General features: G+C 41.8%; 1 non-coding gene across 1 annotated transcript; it reads right to left on the reverse strand.

The window, feature by feature from the left end:
• Positions 1 to 11,506: 11,506 nt before the first annotated feature.
• On the reverse strand, positions 11,507 to 11,613 carry LOC128061056 (U6 spliceosomal RNA). Its single transcript, XR_008200676.1, has one exon. It is a non-coding gene; the product is annotated as a U6 spliceosomal RNA (small nuclear RNA).
• Positions 11,614 to 11,948: the final 335 nt, after the last annotated feature.

Consider the following 11,948-nt stretch of genomic DNA (forward strand, 5'->3'; position numbering starts at 1 on the left):
TTCTCTCCTTTACAATGATGATTTACCAAGTAAAAGACTTTCATTCCACTGTTGTTGGCCCATTCACTTGTCCTAGCAGCAAAATAAGTCTCCTGCCCTGAAAATATATAATTGAGAGTCCTAAATCACCTTCTCAAATACTTTTTATATAGCACATAAATATATGTGCATATTCTTGTAAACATAAGCCGTGAACTTCTGAATGAAAGGTCCTTGAGAACTAGGAACTAATTTTTCACAGTGATGTAAAGCCTCTAGGAATGTTTCTTAAGACTAGCCTGCTTTTACCCACAGCTGAATCCTTTCTAGCTTATGCTTTTTATTCTGGAGAAATAACTTTTTCTAAAGATAAGCCTACTCTAATAGATATCTTTTTTTTTTTTTTAAGTCATCTTGGTCAAATCTGTTTTTCACTTAAAAACCAAATAATATGCTTGAAAAATTCAACTATTTTTCTTCATCTTCCTGGTGTCTTTACCGATCCTCTTCTGCTGGTTCTCTCAGCAAACCTCACCTCACTTCAACCCAGCTCTAACTGTTACCAACTGCCGTTTGGCTCCAGAATCCAGTTCTCAGGCTAGAAGGTGATAACCCCTACCACTGCTCCCATTTTACTTCTCAGGGGTAGTTTAGATTTCTGTACTTTGTCACTTGCCTTTACTATTGCTTGGAAAATCCCATGGACAGAGGAGCCTGGTAGGCTATGGTCCATGGGGTAGCAAAGAGTTGGACATGACTGAGCGACTTCACTTTCACTTTCACTTTAATACCCTCTGATGGATGACATTGACCATTTCTCTGCATGTTCATCAGCTCACTCTGATACAGAATAATCAAATCCATTTCCTCCTTAGTTGTTCAATAGATTAAATGGGAGACTAGCATTGTTCCTTACAAATAGTGTTCAATAAATCTTGTGTGTACTTTTAATTATAGCAATTTTTTTAGAGATTTTTTTTTATGTGGACCATTTTTTATTCTCTTTATTGGCTTTGTTACAGTATTGCTTCTGTTTTTATGTTTTGATGTTTTGGCCACGAGGCATGTGGGATCTTAGCTCCCCAACTGGGAACTGAATCTGTGCCCCCTGCATTGGAAGGCAAGGTCTTAACTACTGGACTGCCAGCGAAGTCCTTAATTACAGCAGTGTTATTTGAGAATAATCATACTTTTTAATGGCTTTAATCAGTAAATGCAGCCTGTGATTCCTGGTGTCCTCAAAACAAGTTTGCCTAACGTGAAACTTAGGACTTCCCTAGTGGCTCAGGGGGTAAAGAATCTGCCTGCAACGTGGGTGACCTGGGTTCGATCCCTGGGTTGGGAAGGTCCCCTGGCAGCAACCTGGGCATGGCAACCCGCTCAAGTATTCTTACCTGGAGAATCCCCATGGACAGAGAAACCTGCCAGGCTACAGTCCATGGGGTTGAAAAGAGTCAGACATGACTGAGCGACTAAATACACAATGTAATAAACAGTTAAGCCTGTGTATAGCCAGTGAGGATGATCAAACCAGAACAGAGATAGTATTGATAAGAACTTGAAAAGTATAGCTAGGAAAGAGTGACCAGTTGAAAGCTTGTATTTTAATGGAATGAACATACTTTATTTTCATGCCTAATTAATCTTTAAGGATTACCAACATACTCTTTCCATTTATCCTTCTAACATTTATGTAAGATAAACAGCAGATTCCATTACATACAATTTTATCAATTATATAGATTATGTACAAAAAGTTTGAGGATCTAAAATTCTCATTCAGTTTATCTTTGGGGATTTCAACACTGAAAGACCATGCTAGGGTACTTAAAAGTTGTATCTGGGGAATTCCCTGGTGGTCCAGTGGTTAAAACTCCAAGCTTCCACTACAGGAGGCACAATCCTTGACCAGGGGACTAAAATCCGGCATGCCTTGCAGCACGGCCAAAACAAAAAGGGAAAAAACAATTGTGTGTGTACATACACAAAACCTCTGCTATAACCAGTTTTGTTAGTGAAAGAAGCCTTCAGGGCCTACTCCCAGTTATCTAAGCCTTTACATAGCCCCTCTAATCTTCAAAGACTTGATAGTCCACTGCACTCAGTAAGGCCTGTGGCAATAATACTAACTTTAAGACTTTTCCCAGGAGTCAATACTGGTCACTGGACATATCATTCCTAGATAAGAGAGGAGTTCTCAACCAACATTTAAAATTATAGCTCTGTGAAGCAGCCCAAACATCACACTTCCTATTTGCTATTTTAAAATTCCTTTTTAGTGAAATGGAACTAAGTAGTCCCATTTTCTCCAGTATCATTAATACTTGTAAAGAGCTGCTTTTCTCTAAATTCTTAATGAGTTTCAGTAACTGAAAATGTCACGTCGCAGGAATCTATTTATAAACAGGAGGAGTCATGAGCCAGTGACCAACAGAACAGCGGTGCTAAATACACAATCGGGTGATTGATTGATTGCCTCTCCTCCTGGGTTAGTGACACATACAGGAAATGATCTGGAGGAGTACAGGACTGCCAGTCTCTACGGCCACACTGTGATTGGCTGAACCAGCTTTGTTAAGATTACTGCAGCACAAAAGATGTGATGACACCTCTCCAGTGAAACAAGAGGCCCTGTCTCAGTAGGAGAGGGAAAGGAGATGAGGCAGACACCCCTTGCTGGTCTTTTGTGTGGCAACAGCAGTGTGTTTGGGTATTGCTATGTTTTGATGACTCAGTGGTGAGTCAGTTTTAAAGTTCTATAAAAATCCAGCTCAGACTGGATTGAGAGATGAGCTCATCCAGTAGCTAACTGGGTGGAGAGTACCCAGTAGTACTAGGTACAATCAGCTGATTGGTGGGCATAAATATGTACATGGAAAAAAAATACCCATGAGAGTGAATTAGTTCCTGAATGCAGAAATCAACTCTACCTGGCATCTTCTATTGGGTGTGTGCCACGTTCAAGCATGATCCATGTCCTACCTACTGCCCCTTACCTTTGTACAAGCCAGGGTATGAGAAATATCCTAAGTGCCACAGAAAGCTGGGGTGCTTTGAAGGGAGCTGGGAAGACTATAGGGCTGGCTATATATGGCAGGCACTGAGCCAGATGCTTTCCATATTTATCTAATCTTTATAGGAATGCTCCGAGAGAAGTATTTTAATTCATGTTTTTACAAATGAAGAAAATGAAAAAAATGAAAGAAAACGAAACTCAACCAGGTTAAATGCCTATATCATATAGTCGTACAGCTGGTATTACTGAGACTGTCACTACTGACTTCAAGACTAGCTCTTTCGCATGTGAGGGTGATCTGGCTGTGACATCTATCACCCCATTAATCACCAGGGTTGACTCAGCTGTTCTGGCTGGGTAGACCAGTGTCCCCTTCCTGCATCAGCCCTTCATGTGTGTCCCTCCTCAAGCTGCAAGCTCAAGCTCGTCGAAAAGGGTATTGGAATAGCTGCACTCCTTTGCTAGAACCTTCAAACAAGCTCTCAGGGCTAGCTCTTTTTACCCCGACAAGGAATGGGTAACATGAGGGTGAGAACTAATTGGGAGACTTGCTGAAGACAGGGTCACAGGACCCCAACATGGGCAGCGTGCTGCTAGAGTTTGGGTAGCAGGATGCGGTGGAGGGACATGGATGTCAAAGACAGTCACACTTGGCACCTCTGCCTTTTTGTTATACCATAAAACCCACGTGTATTTTAAATTCTAAAATCAAGAGGAAAAATTGCAAAGATTGATACTATGTTGTGTTGCAAAGGGTTTGGTGAAACGCATTCCTGTCCACTATGGAGGTGGGTACACATTGGTACCATTTTAAAAGATCATTTTGACTGTTTCTTCTGCAATTTAAATATTGATCATCTTTGACTCAGCAATGCTACTAAACCTTTCTTCAGTTCAGTTCAGTCGCTCAGTTGTGTCCAACTCTTTTCAACCCCATGAATCGCAGCACGCCAAGACTCCCTGTCCATCACCAACTCCCGGAGTTCACTCAGACTCACGTCCATCGAGTCAGTGATGCCATCCAGCCATCTCATCCTCTGTCGTCCCCTTCTCCTCAGGTCTGCAAAAATGTGTAAAAAAATGTTTGTTGTTTAGTCGCTAAGTTATGTCCGACTCTTTTGCGACCCCATGGGCTGTAGCCTGCCAGGCTCTGAACCCGGGTCTCCAGCATTGCAGGTAGATTCTTTACCCTCTGAGTCACCAGGGAAGCCCCAGAGGGTTGGGGGGAGGTGCTGTTTTAATAGGGTGACCTAGGAAGGCCTTTCGAGGAAGTGGCATCTGAACAGGAGTCTGAATAAAGTGAGGGACTCAGCCAAATGGAGATCTGGAGAATTGTGTTCTAGGTATGGTGTATAATACCAAAAATTGGAAGCCACCAGAATGTCCATTAAATATTAAGTAACCACAGTTTGCCAAATGATAAGATAGAGCTATACATACAAAATGAAAAGATATCGAAGATATAATTTTTTAAAAGGTTGCAAAACTATATAATGATTCCATTAAAAAAAAATTAGCCTACAGTAAATATATTTATCATCTGGAGAAATATACAGATTTATCAAAAAATCTCACTTCCAAAAAAGCTGGGTACCAACTAAAGAGAGAGACAAGAGAAGAGCTGTAACATTGCTCTAAAACAGGATGGGGCCAGTGGAATATGGCAGAGGTCCTGGAGACCCATACCCTCCTTTTTCTGACATCTTGTAGCTCTCCACTCTTTCTGGTCACTGACACCCCAGCCCTCCTTCCATTTTCTCGTGTCCCTGCCTCCCTGTCTCCCTTCTCTGGCTTTGCTCTTGGGATAGGAGCCTGTGCTCCGGTTCTCTCAGCCTGGTTATTTCATTTGGACTGGTCTTCCGGCCAGTCTCAGACAAGAGGCTCTGTGTTCTGCCTGTCGTCTATGGTGAGTGCTGATAAGGAAGGGACTTCCAGGATCCCTCTTGATTTATTACAGGCTCACTTCTAAGTGCAGAATAAAAGACTTTGTTCCTAGTAACCAGCGTCAGAATTTAACTGATCCAGGAACTCAGTTTGGGGCAAAGGATAGCTCACACATGCTCCTGTCACTTCTGACTAGATCACCCGCTTTGCCGTCACAGCAGGTTTGACATTAAAGGTTTTTGAAGCAGCCAAGTCTTGTGTTTGATGACTGTCCCCACTCCCACCCACCACAACTAAGCTGTGCTAACTTTCCAGGGCTCTGTGTGTCTGTTTGTATGTTTATCAACCAGTAGTTAGAAACAACAAGAGCACAGAAATATAGCAAAGATGAAATAAATACACAAACTATGTTCTATGCTTTTCCAGTCCTGTGGCCATTGTTGAGTTCTCCAAATTTGCTGACATATTGAGTGCAGCACTTTCACAGCATCATCTTTCAGGATTTGAAATAGCTCAACTGGAATTCCATCATCTCCACTAGCTTTGTTTGTAGTGATGCTTCCTAAGGCCCTCTTGACTTCACATTCCAGGATGTCTGGCTCTAGGTGAGTGTGAGTGATCACACCATCATGATTATCTGAGTCGTGAAGGTCTTTTCTGTACAGTTCTGTGTATTCTTGCCACCTCATCTTATTATCTTCTGCTTCTGTTAGGTCCATACCATTTCTGTCCCTTATTGAGCCCATCTTTGCATGAAATCTTCCTTTGGTATCTCTAATTTTCTTGAAGAGATCTCTGGTCTTTCCCATGCTATTGTTTTCCTCTATTACTTTGCATTGATCACTGAGTAAGGGCTTCTCTTTCACTGAAAGAGATGGGAATACCAGACCACCTGACCTGCCTCTTGAGAAACCTATATGCAGGTCAGGAAGCAACAGTTACAACTGGACATGGAATAACAGACTGATTCCAAATAGGAAAAGGAGTACATCAAGGCTGTATATTGTCACCTTGCTTATTTAGCTTATATGCAGAGTACATCGTGAGAAATGCTGGGCTGGAAGAAGCACAAGCTGGAATCAAGATTGCCGGGAGAAATATCAATAACCTCAGATATGCAGATGACACCACCCTTATGGCAGAAAGTGAAGAAGAACTAAAAAGCCTCTTGATGAAAGTGAAAGAGGAGAGTGAAAAAGTTGGCTTAAAGCTCAACATTCAGAAAACGAAGATCATGGCATCTGGTCCCATCACTTCATGGGAAATAGATGGGGAAACAGTGGAAACAGTGGCTGAGTTAATTTTTTTAGGCTCCAAATCACTGCAGATGGTGACTGCAGCCATGAAATTAAAAGACGGTTACTCCTTGGAAAGAAAGTTATGACCAACCTAGATAGCATATTCAAAGGCAAAGAAAGGTCCATTTAGTCAAGGCTATAGTTTTTCTAGTGGTCACGTACTGATGTGAGAGTTGGATAAAGAAACCTGAGTGCCAAAGAACTGATGCTTTTGAACTGTGGTGTTGGAGAAGACTCTTGAGAGTCCCTTGGACTGCAACGAGATCCAACCAGTACATCCTAAAGCAGATCGGTCCTGGGTGTTCATTGAAAGGACTGATGTCGAAGCTGAAACTCGAATCCTTTGGCCACCGATGTGAAGAGATGACTCATTTGAAAAGACTCTGATGCTGGGAAAGATTGAGGACAGAAGAAGAAGGGGACCACAGAGGATGAGATGGTTGGATGGCATCACTGACTCAATGGACATGGGTTTGGGTGGACTCTGGGAGTTGGTGATGAACAGGGAGGCCCAGCGTGCTATGGTTCATGGGGTCACAAAGAGTCGGACATGACTGAGCGACTGAACTGAACTGATGTTCTATGCTCCTATATTTCTTCTAACAATTTTTCAGTTGATTGTTTTGGATTTCTAGGTAGACAATCATGTATTTGATCATTCTGTCCTTCTTGCTGGTTTTTTTTTTTTTTTTTTTTTTTTTGTCTAATTGCATTAACTAGCACTTCCAGTGGAGAAGACACTGGCACCCCACTCCAGTACTCTTGCCTGGAAAATCCCATGGATGGAGGAGCCTGGTAGGCTGCAGTCCATGGGGTCGCTAAGAGTCAGACACAACTGAGCGACTTCACTTTCACTTTTCTCTTTCATGCATTGGAGAAGGAAATGGCAACCCACTCCAATATTCTTGCCTGGAGAATCCCAGGGATAGGGGAGCCTGGTGGGTTGCCGTCTATGGGGTCGCACAGAGTCGGACACAAAGGAAGCAACTTAGCAGCAGCAGCAGCAGCAGCACTTCCAGGACAGTATTAAGTAACAAGAGAGGTGTTCAATGGCTCGTTAGCTCAGTTAGAGTATGGTGCTAATTATTAGGAAAGGTAGAGAGTATCCCTGTCTTGCTCCTGACTTTAATGGGACTATTAAGAATAATATTTCCAATTTGCCTTGATTCATGGACCTAACATTCCAGGTTCCTATGCAATATTGCTCTTTACAGCATTGGATCTTGCTTCTATCATTAGTCACATCCACAACTGGGTGTTATTTTTGCTTTGGCTCCATCTCTTCATTGTTTCTGGAGTAATTTCTCCACTGATCTCCAGTAGCATATTAGGCACCTACCGACCTGGGAATTCATCTTTCAGTGTTCTATCTTTTTGCCTTTTCATACTGTTCATGGGGTTCTCAAGGCAAGCATACTGACTACTGCTACTGCTATGTCATTTCAGTTGTGTCCGATTCTGTGCGACCCCATAGATGGCAGCCTACCAGGCTCCCTCATCCTTGCGATTCTCCAGGCAAGAACACTGGAGTGGGTTGCCATTTCCTTCTCCAATGCATGAAAGTGAAAAGTGAAAGTGAAGTCGCTCAGTCGTGTCTGACTCTGTGCGACCCCATGGACTGCAGCCCACCAGCTTCCGCCGTCCATGGGATTTTCCAGGCAAGAGTACTGGAGTGGGGTGCCATTGTCTTCTCCAATGGACCACACTGGTGACTGCAGCCATGAAATTAAAAGACGCTTACTCCTTGGAAGGAAAATTATAACCAAACTAGACAGCATATTCAAAAGAAGAGACATTACTTTGCCAACAAAGGTCCATCTAGTCAAGGCTATGGTTTTTCCAGTAGTCCTGTATGGATGTGAGAGTTGGACTCTAAAGAAAGCTGAGCACTGAAGAATTGATGCTTTTGAACTGTGGTGTTGCAGAAGACTCTTGAGAGTCCCTTGGACTGCAAGGAGATCCAACCAGTCCATTCTAAAGAAGATCAGTCCTCAGTGTTCATTGGAAGGACTGATGTTGAAGCTGAAACTCCAATACTTTTGCCACTTCATGTGAAGAGCTGACTCGTTTGAAAAGACCTGATGTTAGGAAAGACTGACGGCAGGAGGAGAAGGGGATGACAGAGGATGAGATAGTTGGATGGCATCACTGACTCAATGGACACGAGCTTGAGTGAACTCTGGGAGTTGGTGATGGACAGGGAGGCCTGGCCTGCTGCAGTCCATGGGATCACAAAGAGTCAGATATGACTGAGTGACTGAACTGAACTGAACTGAATAATATTGGGTGATGTGTATATATGTACATGTGGACTTGATTTATATCTACCGTATCGGAGAAGTATGCTTTCATCAGAATATCTGAGGAATGAATATTCCATTATACCCCCTTTTTAGCATTTCTCTTAATTAGTCTTTTTTTCTGTTTTTAATTGTGTATGTGGTGAATTAGATTAATGGATTTCCTTCTATTATACCACTCTATCCTTCCTGAAATAAACTATAGTCAAGCTGCTTTCAAAGTATACTGCAAAATTATGTTCATTTAGGCATCTTGCATCTATATTTATAAATGGAACTGAGCCATAGTTTTTCTGTCGTACAATCTCTATAAGATTTTGGCTTCATAAAATAGTGGAATGTTTGCTTCTTTCTCTGTGCTTTTGAACAGCTTTAATAGTATAAGAATGGTTGATTCTGTGAAAATTTGAAAGAAGTTGCTCACTAATGTGTCTGGGTTCAGCATTTTTTCTTTGAGGTATAGCTTTTGACAGCTTCTGTCCATGGTTATTTGTGTATTTAGATTTTCTACTGTCTCTGAGTCCCTGTTGGTAATGTATATTTCCTTGAGTATTATCCATTTATTTCAGATTTTAAATTGTAATAGGGCCAAGTTTTCCCTTGTATTTCTCATTATTTCCTCTTACCCATGCTTATAAGTCCTTTCTCATTCCTAATTTGTATATTTATGTCTTGTCGTGTTTTTTTTTTTGGCTGCACCCCAAGACTTGTGGAATCTTAGCTCCCCAACCAGGAATTGATCCTGGGCCCTTGACAGTGAAAGCACAGAGTCCTAACCACTGGACCACCAAGGAATTTCCTATTTAGTCTTTTTTCATCATGTTAGCTAGTAGTTTATCAGTTTTATTGTTTGCTTTCCTCCAACCTCAAAGAACTGGATCTTAGATTTATTAACCAGTTGCTTTTCTGCTATTGAAATAATTCATTTTGCTTTTATCTTTATTAATTTCTTCCTTTGCTTTCTTTAAATTTTGCTTTGCTGTGACTTTTTTCCTCTTCTAATTTCCTTTTTCATCTGCTTTGTTAATGAAATTTTATTTTTTCTTATTTAGCAATAAAAATGTGTAAGGTCATGAATTTTCTTGTGAATACAACTTTGGCTGTGTTCCATAAGTAATGTTTTGCTGATTTAGTTTTTAAATAATCTATATTCAGTTTTTAAAACTTTATACTGAAGTATAATACACACCCAGAAAAGCAAACCTATCAAGGTATGTACAGTTTGGTGAATATTCAGAAATTCAACACCCAGATTAAAAGAACATTGACTTCCCTGGTGGTCCCATGGTTGAATCCACCTTGCAATGCAGGGAACAAGGGTCCAATCCTTGGCCCAGGAAGATCCCACATGACACGGAGCAAATAAGCTCGTGTACCACAACTACTGAGGCTGGGTTCTAGAGCCTATGGCCCGCAGCAAGGGAAGCCACTGCAGTGAGAAGCCCGTGCACCACTAGAGAGTAGCCCCTGCTTGCCGCACCTGGGGAAAACTCTTACGCAGCGATGAAGACACAGTGCAGCCAAAAATAGCTAAAATAAATACATAAAATTGTAAAAAAAATAAAGAAAGAAAACATCACCAATACCCAGAAGCAGTTACATAATTTACAGGGCCCAAAGAGAAATGAAGATGCAATGTTCCAGTTTTATTAAGAACTTTAAGATGGTGACCGCAGAGCTTGAAGTCAACTGTGGGGTCTTTCAAAGCACAGGGCCCTATACACATGCCCCTGAAGCTGGCGCTCCCACTCCCCTCTTGGCTCTCTTCTCATCCTCAGCCCCCTTCCCTACCAGAGGTAGTCAGTGTCCTGACTTCAAATAAAGAGAATAGTTTGGTCTATACTCTTGCATCCAGCTTCTTTTGCTCAACTTTAGATTTATGAGGATCATTCATACTTTCACATGCAGTTGAAGATCATACGTTCACACAGCTATATGCTTAAAACTAGTTTATAATTCAGTTTTGGTTTGTCACTGATTGAAGGGTCATATAGGAAAGCTTGAAAAATTTTCCTAGGGATTGAGTGCTAAGTTCTAACTTCCTAGTTTCAGAGGTGGAGCTAGAAACAGGCTTTTCTTCCTCTGAATGAGTAAATCTTCGTCATTCCACGTACAGTATGAGTAAGCTCCTCCTTTTCTTCTGATACCCAGTAAGGGAAGAAAAAGGAAGAAAGCTAGCCAAAGAAGGTAGTTAAGGGCAACAGGTTTTTTTTTTTTTTTTTTTTAAACACTTTAAAAAATATCTCCAGAGTAGTAGCATCTGCAAACCCTGGCAACAAGGTTAGAGCCTACTTTTAAAAAATATTATGTTTGTTTATTTTATTTGTCTATGCAGAGTGTGGGATATTTTTAGTGGTGGTATGCAGCATTTGAACTCTTAGTTATGGCATATGGGATCTAGTTCCCTGATCAGAGATCGAACCCAGGCCCCCTGCAGAGTCTTAGCCACTGGACCATCAGGGAAGTCCCCAGTCAGAGCCTACTTGTTAGACTCAAATCCAAGGGTAGGGCAGCAAAGGGCATTCATCCCAATGGTTGCTAAGAGCGTTGGGTAGGAGCTTCAGCACCCTATTGCATCCAGTCATGGTTGACTCTGGGGCCCTGAACTGGGGTCTGCGTTTGGGTGAGCAAGTGGCTTTTTCTGTGAAGATGGAGGAAAGTGGCCCTATAGACCTTCCCCTGAGACTGCAGAGTGATAGTGGTGGTGGTGGTTTAGTTGCTGTCATGTCTGACTCTTTGCAACCCCATGAACTGTAGCCTGCCAGGCTTCTCTGTCCATGGGATTCTCCAGGCAAGAATACTGGAGTGGGCAGCCATTTCCTTCTCCAGGGGATCTTCAAAACCTAGGGATTGGATCTGCATCTCTTGCATTACAAGTGGCCTCCTGCATTGTATGCAGATTCTTTCTTTTTTTTTTTTAATTTACTTATTTATTTTAATTGGAGGCTAATTACTTTACAATATTGTAGTGGTTTTTGCCATACATTGACATGAATCAGCCATGGGTGTACAGGTATTCCCCATCCTGAAAAAATATGGAATTTTTCATGAATTTTCTTGTCATCCTTGCATAGGGGCCATGCTAATTTTCTCTATATCATTCCAGTTTTAGTATATGTGCTCCCGAAGTGAGCACTGCAAGCAGATTCTTTACTGCTGAGCCACCAGGGACACCCATGCAGGGATGCAGAATGCCACTAATAAATACTGCCCAACAACCTGCCTGTACATTAGGACTGGGCTGAGGAGTGTTGAACATTGGTAGAATAAGTGACTAGTACTTGGGATCCATTAGGCCTGGCGGAGATTTGCCCTGTAAGTGCAGGCTTGAAAACAATATTTAGTCCTCAGCACTTTCTAGTCACAAGAATTGCAACTGGCATCAGGACTAAATCTCAGATGTGCTCAGAAGTATTTCCTTGGTCAACACTGGTTACAAAGCCAAAAGTGATTGTGAGACTGAGCCAAGAG

The sequence above is a fragment of the Budorcas taxicolor genome, chromosome 15, assembly GCF_023091745.1.
Source record: "Budorcas taxicolor isolate Tak-1 chromosome 15, Takin1.1, whole genome shotgun sequence".
Classification (NCBI taxonomy): Eukaryota; Metazoa; Chordata; class Mammalia; order Artiodactyla; family Bovidae; genus Budorcas; species Budorcas taxicolor.